Below are 12,983 nucleotides of genomic sequence, written 5' to 3' on the forward strand. Positions count from 1 at the left end.
TCAGCGACACTCTTCTATGATCACATAAGTAAAGGGGAAGCCTGATTAAAAAACGACAACAAGAAACAAACAAAACAAAACAAAAAACAAAGAGACAGGTTTTCTGAGTCATTCTGTCTTTCATTTATTCAATATTATCTTGCCAATATGACTGTGTGTTTCCCATGTGCACTGAGGATAAGTGTTTTTTGTTTTTTTTTAAAATCACTCAAGATCCTTTCTTAAAGCTTAGCTTATATCCAGATCAGTTATGTTTTACTCTAACACACAGTAAAACTATTCAGTGTTATCAATGAGTTCACAAAGTAGTCAAAAGGTAAACTATACCTGAGATATCAAGTATAAAGAAATAAGAGGTTTTTAGGGTAACAATATAAAACAAATTATAAATGTGCTGAGGTCAATAAATCAGTGACCAGATAATTAGAGCCAATCAGAACCACAGACATAACTGAGAAAGACTATCTGTAGGTCAGCTTCACTGCTTCCCTCCCAGCCTTACTGCCCCAGTCACTCTACAGCTCCCAGGTTTAGTCACACCAGACTAGTTTCATTTCTTTGCACACCTCATGCAATTTCAACATGTCTTCCTACAATTTGTATTTCCTTTTCATCTTTTCTTGTGCTTCTATTTTTTAAAAAAAATGACTTACTTATCATTTTATTTATCCTTCAAAGTCTACTTCAAAAGTGTCCAAGACTGATAAAACTACTGTTGTTTAGGAACCCTCAACCAGTAACTGGGGCCTTCTAGGAATTTAAGAGACTCTAGGAAATAAGAAGGAAAAGTCAGTTAATAATAACTTCTCATCCTCATGAAGTTTCTCATCCTCATGAAGTCAGGAGACCATTAGAGACCAAGAAAGTGATGATGTGATGTTTCCTGCTCATCCCCTAATTCAACAATTTTATTGAGCACCAACTATTTTATTATTCTAAGTAAAAATGCATCATTAAATAAGACAAAAATTATCCTCTTATGATGTTTTATTATGATAGCAAGGCAGACAATTACATATATATATATATATATATATATATATATATATATAACAACACACATAAATATATAACTTAAAATTGTGGTGAGTGTAAAAACTCAAAAAGACAATAAGATTATATTTGAGGGAAATGTAGACATTTTGGTTGAATCTCCAGCACTTACTTCATCATCTCTTGATGAATAACAGCAATGCATGATTTGGAGAAGGATTTCAGTTCAAATGGTGATGACTCATATCTCATATTTATAAATTATTCCCATCTACTTTATCAATGATTGGTTCAAGCATAATCATATGACTCAGTTCCAGTCAAAAAATGTAAAACCAGTTTACTGCAGGCATCAGAGAAAGTTTAAAAACAATTTTTTATAGAAGAACCATAACAAATAAATAGTTTTATGGTATTAACAAGGAGCCTTGTGGCCCAGAATTTTCCTGAAACCATTTTTACCATCATGAAGGGGGAACCAGCTGTAGGAGGAATATAATGATATGGAAGCTGGACTTAAAAAAGGAACGAACTTGTTAGGGTACTAAGTCAATCACCTGAAACTCACCTGACCTCAGGATCTCCTCCTGTAGGATCTCATATTTCCTGCTGTTAACATAAACTTGAACCACATTTTCTTTTACCTGTTCCTGAAAACAAATGGCACAAAAGGCTAGATGGTCAGGCAAGATCTCTCTAAAAGGTGACGTTTGGACTGAAACCTAAATGATGAGAAGTAGCTAACTGACCAAAGATCTGGAGGAGTTGGAGACAGTCAGGATAAAGAGGCTAAGGAGTAAAGAAATAACAATCAGCTTTTTGAGGGACAGAAGGAAAGCCAGTGTGGCTGGTGAAGTGTGAACCAAAGAGAGAATGGGATAAGAACCAATTGAAACATACACAAGAGTCAGAGTTTTAACTGAGATTTTAATAGATTCAACGCATTTCTTCTTTGAAAGGTTTAGCAGAAATCGAAGTTTTTGTTATTCTTTCTGAAGTCATATATTTGTCATGACATCCAAAGCAAAGAACACCTTAAATGCTCTCCAACCCTCAGCTAAGATCCACGTCTCAAATTTGAAGATCCTAAATTAGGCGATTCTGACAGAATGCTGAGTAATATACACCCTTTTGTTGGGCTATAAAAATCCAAAAACATAGGCAGAAAAGATTTGATGGTAAAAAAATTATTGTAAGACAAATGGGAAGGGGAAAGAGACAGTCAATATTCTGACATCCGGGCATACAAACAATTCTGCTTAAGTTATTTTAAATATCCAGAGCCAAATGGACAATTAGAGACAGTGTTAAACTATCACCGTTTATCTTCATAGTTTATTATTGCTTCTAAATCCTTAACATATTGTAAAACTAAATGCTCCATACTTTACTCACCTGTATAACACTTGTACGTATTCTATTTTAAACCTAATTTTGTTTAGTTATGTGCATATGTATCTATGTCTTTCCCAGCAGATTGTAAGTTCCTGGAAAAGAGACAACTTTGAAATCTCTTTTGTATTCCCTCATCCTCTGACAGCTCTATCAATTTAATAGAAACTCAGTTCATTTTTGATGAATTAAATGCTCCTTAGTTGCCATTTAACACTGGCAGACAGGTGCTAAGATTCCATTTCTCAATAATTATATTATATAGAATGCATACTAGGTAAGCTCATTCCAATAGTTTGTGACAAAATTTTATATAAAAGAAGGATTCTATTTCAGTTTATAAATAATTACAGGCTTTTTTGGTCTAACTTCAAAATTTAACTGATGTCTGAGTTTCTGAAACCAACAATTCCTTCATTTGTTTCATAGAAACAACTGCTCTAAATTGCAAACAACTGTCTAAAAACGTACCCACATTCACATGGTACATTCACCTCATTCTTCAAATATTGGTTTCCTTAAGGAATCAGTATCTGGCACCCAACATTTGGTTTTGATGTCCTTCCTATGTGTTCGCAGAGCAACCTGGTTTGTATGACTCAACCTATGTAGTTCAGTCTTACTCTGATAGATACACAATGCATGTTTGGTTGATTAATCAAGAAAAAGTCTGTGACATCCAACTTCCTTCCCATCTGCAAGCTCTTATCAGAGAGACAGTCAACATAATAATGTCTGCCGTGTGACTGATACAATAAATAAATAAATAAATAAATAAATAAATAAATATTAATGCTGTTGATATTAGCAAAGTAGCATATATTATGCCAAGAGCATTCACACACATTATTTCGTTTCATCCTCAAGACTTCTTCTAAAGCCAGTGATCCTTCCTCTGCTCTTCTCCACTTCCATCTACAGGCTAAGGCAATGGAAATCGAAACTCAAAATGAGCTTTTTTTTTTTTTTTTTTTCTGAAACTGAATTTAAGTCTGAAGGATTCTAGAAATATATATATATATACACACACACACATATATTATATATATATATATATAATTCACTTGTGTTCAATGTACTCTATTTATTGAGTCTAAGAATTCCTTGAGAGCCAGGGGAATTATTTATTTATGGTATTCTTTTCAGCCTCCCACTGTAATGCCCAGCATGTGTTATGTGCCCATTAAAGGCCAATTGAATTTAAACAAGGAGGATCATTTCTTAAAATTCTCAACAGTGAGGCTACAAGTGCAAGAAAAATCTACTTTATTTTCTAGCCAAATCAAAGTTTTGCTTACTCAGATATTTCTTTTTTCAATTATTCTGCTTAACCAATATTTTACTGAAGTAAAATAAGTCATCAAATAAAATCAGTTTCTCTTGCAAACTAACATTTTTCGTTTTGCTTCACATATTCATTAGTAACCTTAAAGTACGCTATTTTAAATATATTATTGATATAAACTTATATATTTAAAACTGAGTATATTACCATGTTTATCTTGCTATTTGCTGGACATCTTAACAAGTAAACTTGATTCATTTTCAAGCTTTTGAAAGAAAATGTTCCGGCAACTGCTAGTTGATCTTGGTGAATCAGGACTAGCTCCCACAATTAACTTCTGAGATTTTAAATTTGTCAAAGAGAAAGTACAAATGACTTAATGTGTGGAAGAATGTCAGTGTCCACTGTATTTTGATCTGATAGTAAGCAACCTCAGTTCCTCTTCCTGGTTCCAACTGAGGTTAAAATGAAACTTTCTGGATCTGCTTCTGAATATTCTCTATTTTCGGAGATAAAAACTACTAAATTGTTGACATCTCAGTTGGCTCCATAACTGATATATTTCAAACTGTGTATTTACTTTAAAGTATTGCTTTACCTTTACAAATTTAATACACTTTAAAAATCCCTTGAAAATGTAAGTTTAGATTTTGTCATTATTGGGTAATTTGACATCGAATAAGGAAAATGAAATATTTTTATCTGTTTCAAACAAATGAAGATATAAAAGATGCTGCCATTTTTTCCCCTGGTTTATCATGTAGTTGCTGTTATACAAAGAGGAATGAATTCAACATCAAACATCTGTACTTCAATGTCAACATGCGGTTCAGTAGCAAACAAATGATTCCATGATTTACATGAAGAGCTAGCAGGTTTTAATTTTAGGTTGAATCAGTTTCTAGAACTTCTTCTAAAATTTGAGCCAACAATTCTGGGAAAATCATCTCTGATAAGTGATGAAGATAATATGTCATTGTTGTTGTTTGTTTTGTTTGTTTGTTTGAAAGACATCCTGGGATTCCTGAGGAACATAAAACAGCTAGAGTCACTATCAAATCAGGCTGGGATTCTTTAGCTCTAATGCCAGTCCATATCACTGTTGAAGCATTCTCACCACAGATTAATCTCCTGTTAAAGTGGCAATTTGAATATTTCCTCCAAACCTTTTGTTTTAATTATTAAATACAGTTGCCCAGAGAGATTTTTGTTGTTGCTGTCAGACTTTATATCAGGTAGGCTGTATTCTCTGCATTCCCTAAAACATTTCGGTATCTCAATAATCAGCTACTTGGTTGTCTTTCAGTTTCTTAAGAAGGACAGTCACATGTCACAAGAGAACTCAGCCAGGTATAAACAGACAATGAAATCAAAGCTGTACCAACCCCTTCCACCATAGAATCATGGACTTTAAGAAGTTTCAGGGACCGTCTAGCCCAATGTTTCATTTTACAGATGAAAAATTCTGAAGGTCACATTGGTTCAAGACTTTTTTAAGATCATAGCGTCTACTAGCAGGTATATCTTCTGGCTCCTAGATTTGTTCGTCCTAAATCTCGTAGTCCTCAGATCTTCTCGTTGCCATTCTCGTATCCTCCTGTGAAGGACTAGCATCTTCCAGACTTCTTTTTCATATGGCTCCTGCTGGTTTAGGCCACTGGGAGGCACTGGTAGAGGACTGGAGGACTAGAAGAAGAAAGAAGCAAACAGTGCCATAACAATATCTGTACATGGTAAAGCCATAATATTGCATTTTTCATATATGAGTATGATTAGAAAATCAAGATTTAGTCTATTAATCACAGATGGAAAATTTCAATGTTTCAAGGGGCTGGTTAGGTCACATAAATGAATAAGGCAGGCACAGTAGACACCATGGAGAACACTCAACCTATCTAGAGAAGACAGACTAACACACAGTTCCAGAAAACTACTGCCCTGCGAAAAGCTGGCCCATGCTGCTGACTTCTCTGAATTTTTCATTGAAAGGAAACACCTAGAACTGCATGTGAAATTTTCTTTTTTTCTAAGTGATAGCAAGCATTTCAATTTTAAAACACAACTATATGGACCAAATGCAATTTAACTGTGAGTTAAATCTGGCAGGCAGTTTATGATTCCGGCTTTGGGACAACAGCTCACCTCTAGGGAGGAAAAGTGTATTTAAATTTCACCAAGAAGTGCAGGATTAAAGCACTCACTGGAGTAGTTCCTTTTCCCCACTGCCCTGCACGTCGAATACGTGGTTATTTCAAATAATCATTCTATCTTGCTAAAACATCTTAACATAGCTGCTTAAATATTGCACTTTACTTAGTGTGTTTAAACACAGACTAAGCATGATCATACAGAGTTTTGGGGAGTTAAAAGGGCAACATTTGATAAAGACCATCAAACTGAGTTGCCAAAAAACCAAACAAATCCTGCTGTAAGTACATGGCATACCTTCAGTTATTATCTACAAATAAACCCTGGTAATGAGGTTTGGGATTCCTCTCAGTTGCATGTTGATGATAGATTCTCTGTGGAACTGACTCTAACCCATTAAGCAAGCTTGTTCCTGCCACCATGGCTGTTAATTTGACAAGACACTGTCGCATTAAGTAGAACAAACATGTTTTCATCCAGTCAGCCATCCAGAACCGACATGGCTGTTACTCTAACAACTGGATATTGATTGGAATCACTCACCCCTTCTGACCCTCCACTGGGAGGTGGAGACCAGGCTCAAGCTGGCTGAAGATTTGCCTCATTGGCACACATGGGTAGCATATTAAGGATAGCCACAAATTTTAAACCATTTAGCTCCTTGTCATGTTCATCCTTCAGGCACTGTCTGGTTCTCAGTTTCTTCAGTGGAGCAATAGGCTCCCAATAAATCATTGTTTATTAATTTTATAGATCTACACATCCATTTGTGAGGATGAATTTGTGCTGTTTTAGCATTTAAAACTTCATAAATGCAAAACATCATAAGGCACACAAAGAAATTTTACAAGAAGTCCAAAAGATAAAAAATTAAAACTTTTTAAATTCTAAAAGGTAGGATGGAGTCTTCCCTCTCTTAAACTAACTATCCACTTAGTTTTTGAATGACCAATCCATTTAACCCAGATATAATCTTAAAAGGCTATAAATCAAGCTAACTGAAAAAAAAATGATATTTACCTGATGTTAACTGTTTTTAATCTGGCTATTTTTAACCTGCTTATTAATATGGGTACCTAACATTTAGTAGAGCTTGCTTTTCACTCAGTCATTCATTTACCATAGATAAATTTTAACATGTGAAATTGCTGGGGTATCATTTACCTGTGTCTCTATGTCAATCTCAGCATGTGTTAGGCCCTGCTCTGTTCACTAAACTTCACATGCATGACAGCATCCCATGGTTGAAAAGGACCTTAAAGGACATTTAGTCAAATTGTTCACCAGACTCCCTTGCCTGCTCTGGAACAGTCTCAAGAATTGGGCATTCAATATTTTCTTGAACACCTCCAGTGTTGGTAAACTCATTAAACTCATAACCATCTGGAGAATTCTATTAAAATATTAGACATATATCCTCTGTTTTTTCTAGTATAGGTCAAATCCTTCTTCTGCAGGGAAGTGATTCAAATATCGAAAAATAGTAATGATATTCTCTTTCTGTCTTCTTCAAGAGATATGGTTTGAATTTATGTCCTCACCCAAGTCTCATGTCAAATTGTAATCTCCAGTGTTGGAGTTGGGGCCTGGTAGAAGGTGACTGGATCATGGGGGCAGATTACCCCTTTGGTGTTGTAGAGTTCTCATGAGATCTGGTGGTTTATAAGTGTGTGGCACCTCCCTGCATCTCTCTTCTGCTCCGGCCATGTGAAGTGCCTGGCTCCTTCTCTGCGTTCCACCATGACTGTTAAGTTCCCTGAGACCTTCCCAGAAGCTGATGCTGCTATGCTTCCCCACACAGCCTGCAGCACCATGAGCCAATTAAACTGATTTTCTTTATAAGTTACACAGTTTCAAGTATTTCTTTATAGCAAAGTGAGAATGGACTAATACACTCAGCTAAACACCTCAGTTCTTTGAACTACTTATCTTATAGCAGTCTGCAAACTGTGATCTAAGAGCTGTATCCAGCCTTTCACCTGTTTTTGTAAATAAAGTTTTATTAGAACAAGTCCATTCAATTACATATTTTCTAAGCTGCTTTTATACTACAATGGCAGAATTGACTAGTTGTGAGAGAGAGCGTACAGCCCCCAAATATTGAATAACCTGGCCCTTTAAAAAATAGTTTGTTGGCCACTGTCTTATACCATGGTGTGCTAAGAACCCTCATCATCTGTATTCTGGATGTCTTTCAGTTTTTCACTATTGCTATAAGCCTGTGACCTGCAAAACTCAAGAAGCTTGTGTTACTTGTTCTGGATACATTTTCTATTAATGTAGAAATAAGTCCTTTGGCTTACAAAAATTCTCCATCCTAAAGCACAAAGAAATCCTCAGTTAAACCATTGAGATTAGCCTGATTTATAGCAGAAAATATAAAGTTTTGCTGTTTTTCTCCAAGTGTATTCTCATTTTACTGTTCCATCGTTGCTTTAAAATATACTTTTGAGTACCTGTTATTGCAGAGCATTGTTCTAGACACTACATAAAATACTAAGACAGGGTTCTTCCCAAAAGAGTTTGCATCTGGTTGTATGGAGGAAAGTATTTATAAAATACCTGATATATTTGGGGTTTTACAAATCTCCCTTCACTGGATTATCAGCTGCATAAGGTCAGGCTGCCTTGTCTGCTTGGCCCTGTAACGTCTCCCCAGTGCCTAGAATGGTGCTCAGCATATGGTAAATTATCAGCAAATATTTGTGGGATGAGGGAAACGATTAGAAGAGGGAGACAAAATGTAATCAAATATTAAATTATGTGATAAAGACTATACAAACAACAGGAACTCTGGGAAGAAATAGATCAACATGGTCTGGACAGAGTGCTGAATGGAAACTTCATCATGGAATCTAGCTTCTCCTTTTAAAATAGATATCTCTTCTACAATCTGCAGATTGTTATTTCTCACCCACATCAGAATCCTCTAGTTGGCTTATTAAAAGGAGACATTCTTGATGCCTACGAGGACCTCCTGAATCAGAATCTGGCTGCCATGCCCAGAAATTATTCTTATGAATTCTAAAATTTGAAAACTACCCCTCTCAACAGAAGGTGACACAGTCTCTATGTGAATACCTCTAGTGATGAAGAACTGACACTCCCACAAGCTTCTGTATTTGTTAGCTTTAGTTGTTGAAAAATAATTTTTTACTGAGTTGCAATCTGCCTCCCATCATTTCTAATCATTGGTCTCAGCTGCATTCATTAGAGTCACAAGAGACAAATTTATTTTTTCTCTTGCATATGACAACTCTTCAAATGTGGAGAGTTCTATTAAATGTCTTCTCCTAAATCAACATGACTTAGATGCTCTTATCTTTGTAGTTGTTGTTCACTAGCAGAACTTCCCGAGATCTATCAGTTACTCCAACATTCTGCTGAGGTGCCAGAGGAACCCGGCACTCAGAGCCAAGTAAGTGGTTTGGGAATCTGCAGATGAATCTCTTTTCCTTCTATACCAAATGAAACTGTCTGCCACACCCATTCATCATTCACACCTAAAGCCAGAGTGTGTACTTCCCCCTCTAGCCCTTTATGTTCAGTCTCAGCAGACTCATTGGAAGGGGTTGAGGAGACACGTGTTCATAGATTGTGGATTCCCATCTCCACACCATTCTTAACACTCCTGTCAAGTTCCATATTTCCCAACATCCATCTTAAAATGTGTCTCCCAGAACAGACTAATGTAGAGGTCAAGGTCTAAGTCAGAGTTAGACTTCACCACTAATTAGCTGTGCAACATTGGATGGTTATTGTTTAAATTCTTTTACCCTCCATTTGCTTAATCTATAAAATAGAAATAATAGCACTGCCTCATATGGTTGTAAGAATTTAATGTGGTAAAGCAATCAACATAGTACCTGGTGGTATACAATAGGAAATATAGGTAAAGCAATCAACATAGTACCTGGTGGTATACAGTGAGTTTTCAATAAATGTCAGCCATTATTACTACCTTCTTGGTAGAATGAGACTATTACATCCCAGCAATCCTGTGAGTGTTGTAATATTTTTATTTACATTTCTGTCTCTTTGTGCAGATGGTGAACACAGGCAGGGGCCACATCTGACTTATCTCTAACTCCAGGTACTAAAGAGCCACTGGGGAGTCACGTAATCCAACACTACCTAAGTAAGTTTTCAACCTCTCCAGTATTTTGCATATTACCAACCCCCTACTTTGTGCTTCTAAACTAGGCCAACCTAATACATGCAACTCTGTGGGCAATCAATTTTAGAAAGCCACCATCACAACAGCCTCTTCTTCATAATTGTCTGAAATCCAGCTTCCCTGACCCTGCCCTTGAGCCTATGCTGAGTCCGTCTCCCTGTCTTACACCTGATCCCCTGGCTTGGTCACAAATTTTTACTTACATGCTCACTTATGGACATATGGACTAGATTTGAGCTTGCTCTCTGACTTGCCCATATTCTGACCCTTATGAGTAGCCATGCTGGTTTCCTGAGTTGCAAACTCCCAAGCCTAGAGCAGTACCCTGTGTTGGACGTCTGGCCAGCACTCCGGTCATGCCTGCCCTATCATCCCAGAGAAAAGCAGTCAGGGAATAAGAAAGATGCCACAATACAGGGTTTGCTACACATCAGACTGATCTGGCTCACCATGTCATTTTAGTTTCAACTCTTTTGCTTTGCAGACAAAGGGTAAGAGCAACACATCATTAATATGTTATTGCATTATCAGTGATGAGGTGCTAATAAAGTTAGTTCAACAAGACATGGGTTACACATAGGTAGGTCCCAGAAAATTTTATCAGCATCAGCTCTGGAAGCCAGGATGATGATGACATCAGGTCTTAAAAGCAAACTGCAGGGGCTGAATCTGACCTCCTTTGTCTTTGTGGCGGTGGCTCAACACCCAATCAATCTTACAACAGCAGTGTGATGCTTTGCGCAAAAGAGGCTGGCACAATTCAGCTGAGTGGGCGGGTTGATGGAAAGTGACTCTGGCATTGCTGAGTTCAAAAGGAATTAATGATTCATGAGAACGCTGCACAGGCAGGCAAGCATAGATCCCCGGATGAATGCTGAATGAGTCACAAGGGAGACCTGGCTGGGCTTCGAATCCCAAATAAGCAAGGAATTGCTTTTTGATGATGCCGAACTATAAATATCATCACCTCAGAAAACCAGGTTCTCCTCTTAGTGTCAGGAATCAGCAAAGAGGACTACAAGGCCAAATGTGTACGTTATTGACAAACATAATGCTTTACATAAAGAACACTGCCACTCTAAAACCAGTTGTGAAGCAATTTTGAATTTTTCTTAATATTTTAATTGTACTTTAATCAGAGTAAAAAATCATGGGTGGAATTCAAAAAATTTCATTTTTTGGGGCCACTTCACTGGCAATATAATTACAAGCATTTTCTCTGGTCCTAATCTGGGTTTGGTTATGAAATTGCTAATGTCTAAGTATCACATATCATAAAAATGAGTGTGTTTCAGGTTTGCCTGCCACTTTTTCACTCCAACTCCTTACATTTTTTTGAATTTCTTTCTTTTGACCACGGATGGAAAACAAAGAAACAAAAATTGTATTTTTTTGCCAAAATTTTCCAAAAAGCATTGAAAAAAATGTGTCCAAAATCCTTGGGTTTTAAATACTTGTCTCTGTTGTGCTTGTCACGAGCAGCTCTTGTGGAATCCCTCACTGCAGGACTTGATGAATTAGTGCAGACCTTGCTCACAATCAGGAAAGGTGTTAAGGGCTGTATCCTTGTGACTTATTCAATTCTGCAAGGGTGGATGGGCCTTATTTTCAGCAAAGCTGGGCCCACATAATTGTTACAATAGAGGAAGTCAATATCCTGCTTAACATCCAATATGGTTCTGTATTCATCAAATGCCTGGGATAGGGTGATATGTGTCAACACTGGAGCTTTATGTATAATTTTTTAAGTATATACAGAGACACATACGTACATAAACCTCATACAACACCATATTCTCACCATTGTGCCTTCAATATAACGTGTCAAACAATGGGACCTAATTTAGGGGTTAATAAATTATGTATGTAGAGACCTGGATCAACATGGCTATACTCAACCGTAATGTTCAGCAAGCTGATTAAACCAAGGCAGGTCTGAGCTCTAGACTACGTGACCAGAATTCCATGAACAGGGTCCCTGCATCATCTGGGAAGAATTCATCTACTTTCCCTGCTCTCTTCCAATTTCTGACTGTTCTTTCTGTAGTTATTTGTCAATTAAAAGGAAGGAGACAGTGTTGCTGCTACACTGTGTTCCTATCTTCACTAACATCTACTAAGAAAATTCCAGCACCTTGCCTGACAAATGCAAATAAATATTGTATCATTTTGATTAATCACAGTAATATACACAGACCACTCAACTTTTTTAAAAAAAGAATCACTGGCTTTTCAGGACTTTCTGGGAGTTTTTATTGTTTTCCTTCATTTTACGGTAATGTAAAGGAGAATCATGCTACAAAAATTTAATACTTATCTTTTCCTTGAATGTAATTTATACCATCTAAACTCCTCTTTGATACTTTAAAATTACTCTGTTGGCTCCTCACCTGGGATTTTTATAATATAAATAAAATGTTCTCTGCATTAAGACTTAGGCATATAAATAAATAAATTTATACATTCCTTTCTCTGAAAAGAGTTACAGATCGGAATGTACAATACATGATATATTTTTATTCTTACAATCTTCTCTCACAACATGCTTATACATTGTACATTAAAACCAGGTTTGGGCCCTGCTAAACTTCATCTGTGCATGTGACATATATTAATGTAAAAATCTTATTATTTTCCTCATAATAGAAGCACTTGAAAATTTGCTTAGAATCTCCAGAAGCAAATAATAGAAAAATTGGTATCTAAGAAAGTTGGGGGAGTATCAGAATAGCATTAAAAGCCTTTTTGAGTTTTAACAAAAAATGAAAGAAAGAAAAAAGAAAGAAAGAAAGAAAGAAAGAAAGAAAGAAAGAAAGAGAAAAGAAGAAAGAAAGAAAGAAAGAAGAGAAGAGAATGAGAAAGAAAGAGAGAGAGAGAGAGACCCTCCTTCAGCAAGGTGTTTAGAGGTTCAAGCTCTAAGATACCATGTGCCATCTGGCCTCAGCCCGTCTTCCCAGTCCTCTCTCTCCTCCTTACCCCTTCCACTAG

The 12,983-nt window shown here is 36.5% G+C and overlaps 2 long non-coding RNA genes across 4 annotated transcripts in view; one reads left to right on the forward strand and one right to left on the reverse strand.

Moving 5' to 3' along the window:
* Window positions 1–1,900: 1,900 nt before the first annotated feature.
* LOC105487024 (uncharacterized) overlaps window positions 1,901–12,983 on the reverse strand; it is a 46,963-nt gene continuing 35,880 nt past the window's right edge. For all 3 annotated transcript variants that reach the window (XR_003019269.2, XR_011610757.1, XR_003019268.2), the window contains exon 3: window positions 1,901–5,356. This is a non-coding gene — a long non-coding RNA (uncharacterized lncRNA). The remainder of the gene's footprint in view (window positions 5,357–12,983) is intronic.
* LOC105487023 (uncharacterized) overlaps window positions 9,865–12,983 on the forward strand; it is a 28,687-nt gene continuing 25,568 nt past the window's right edge. The window contains exon 1 of the long non-coding RNA XR_011610758.1: window positions 9,865–9,956. This is a non-coding gene — a long non-coding RNA (uncharacterized lncRNA). The remainder of the gene's footprint in view (window positions 9,957–12,983) is intronic.

Source organism: Macaca nemestrina, chromosome 12 (genome assembly GCF_043159975.1).
Source record: "Macaca nemestrina isolate mMacNem1 chromosome 12, mMacNem.hap1, whole genome shotgun sequence".
NCBI lineage: Eukaryota > Metazoa > Chordata > Mammalia > Primates > Cercopithecidae > Macaca > Macaca nemestrina.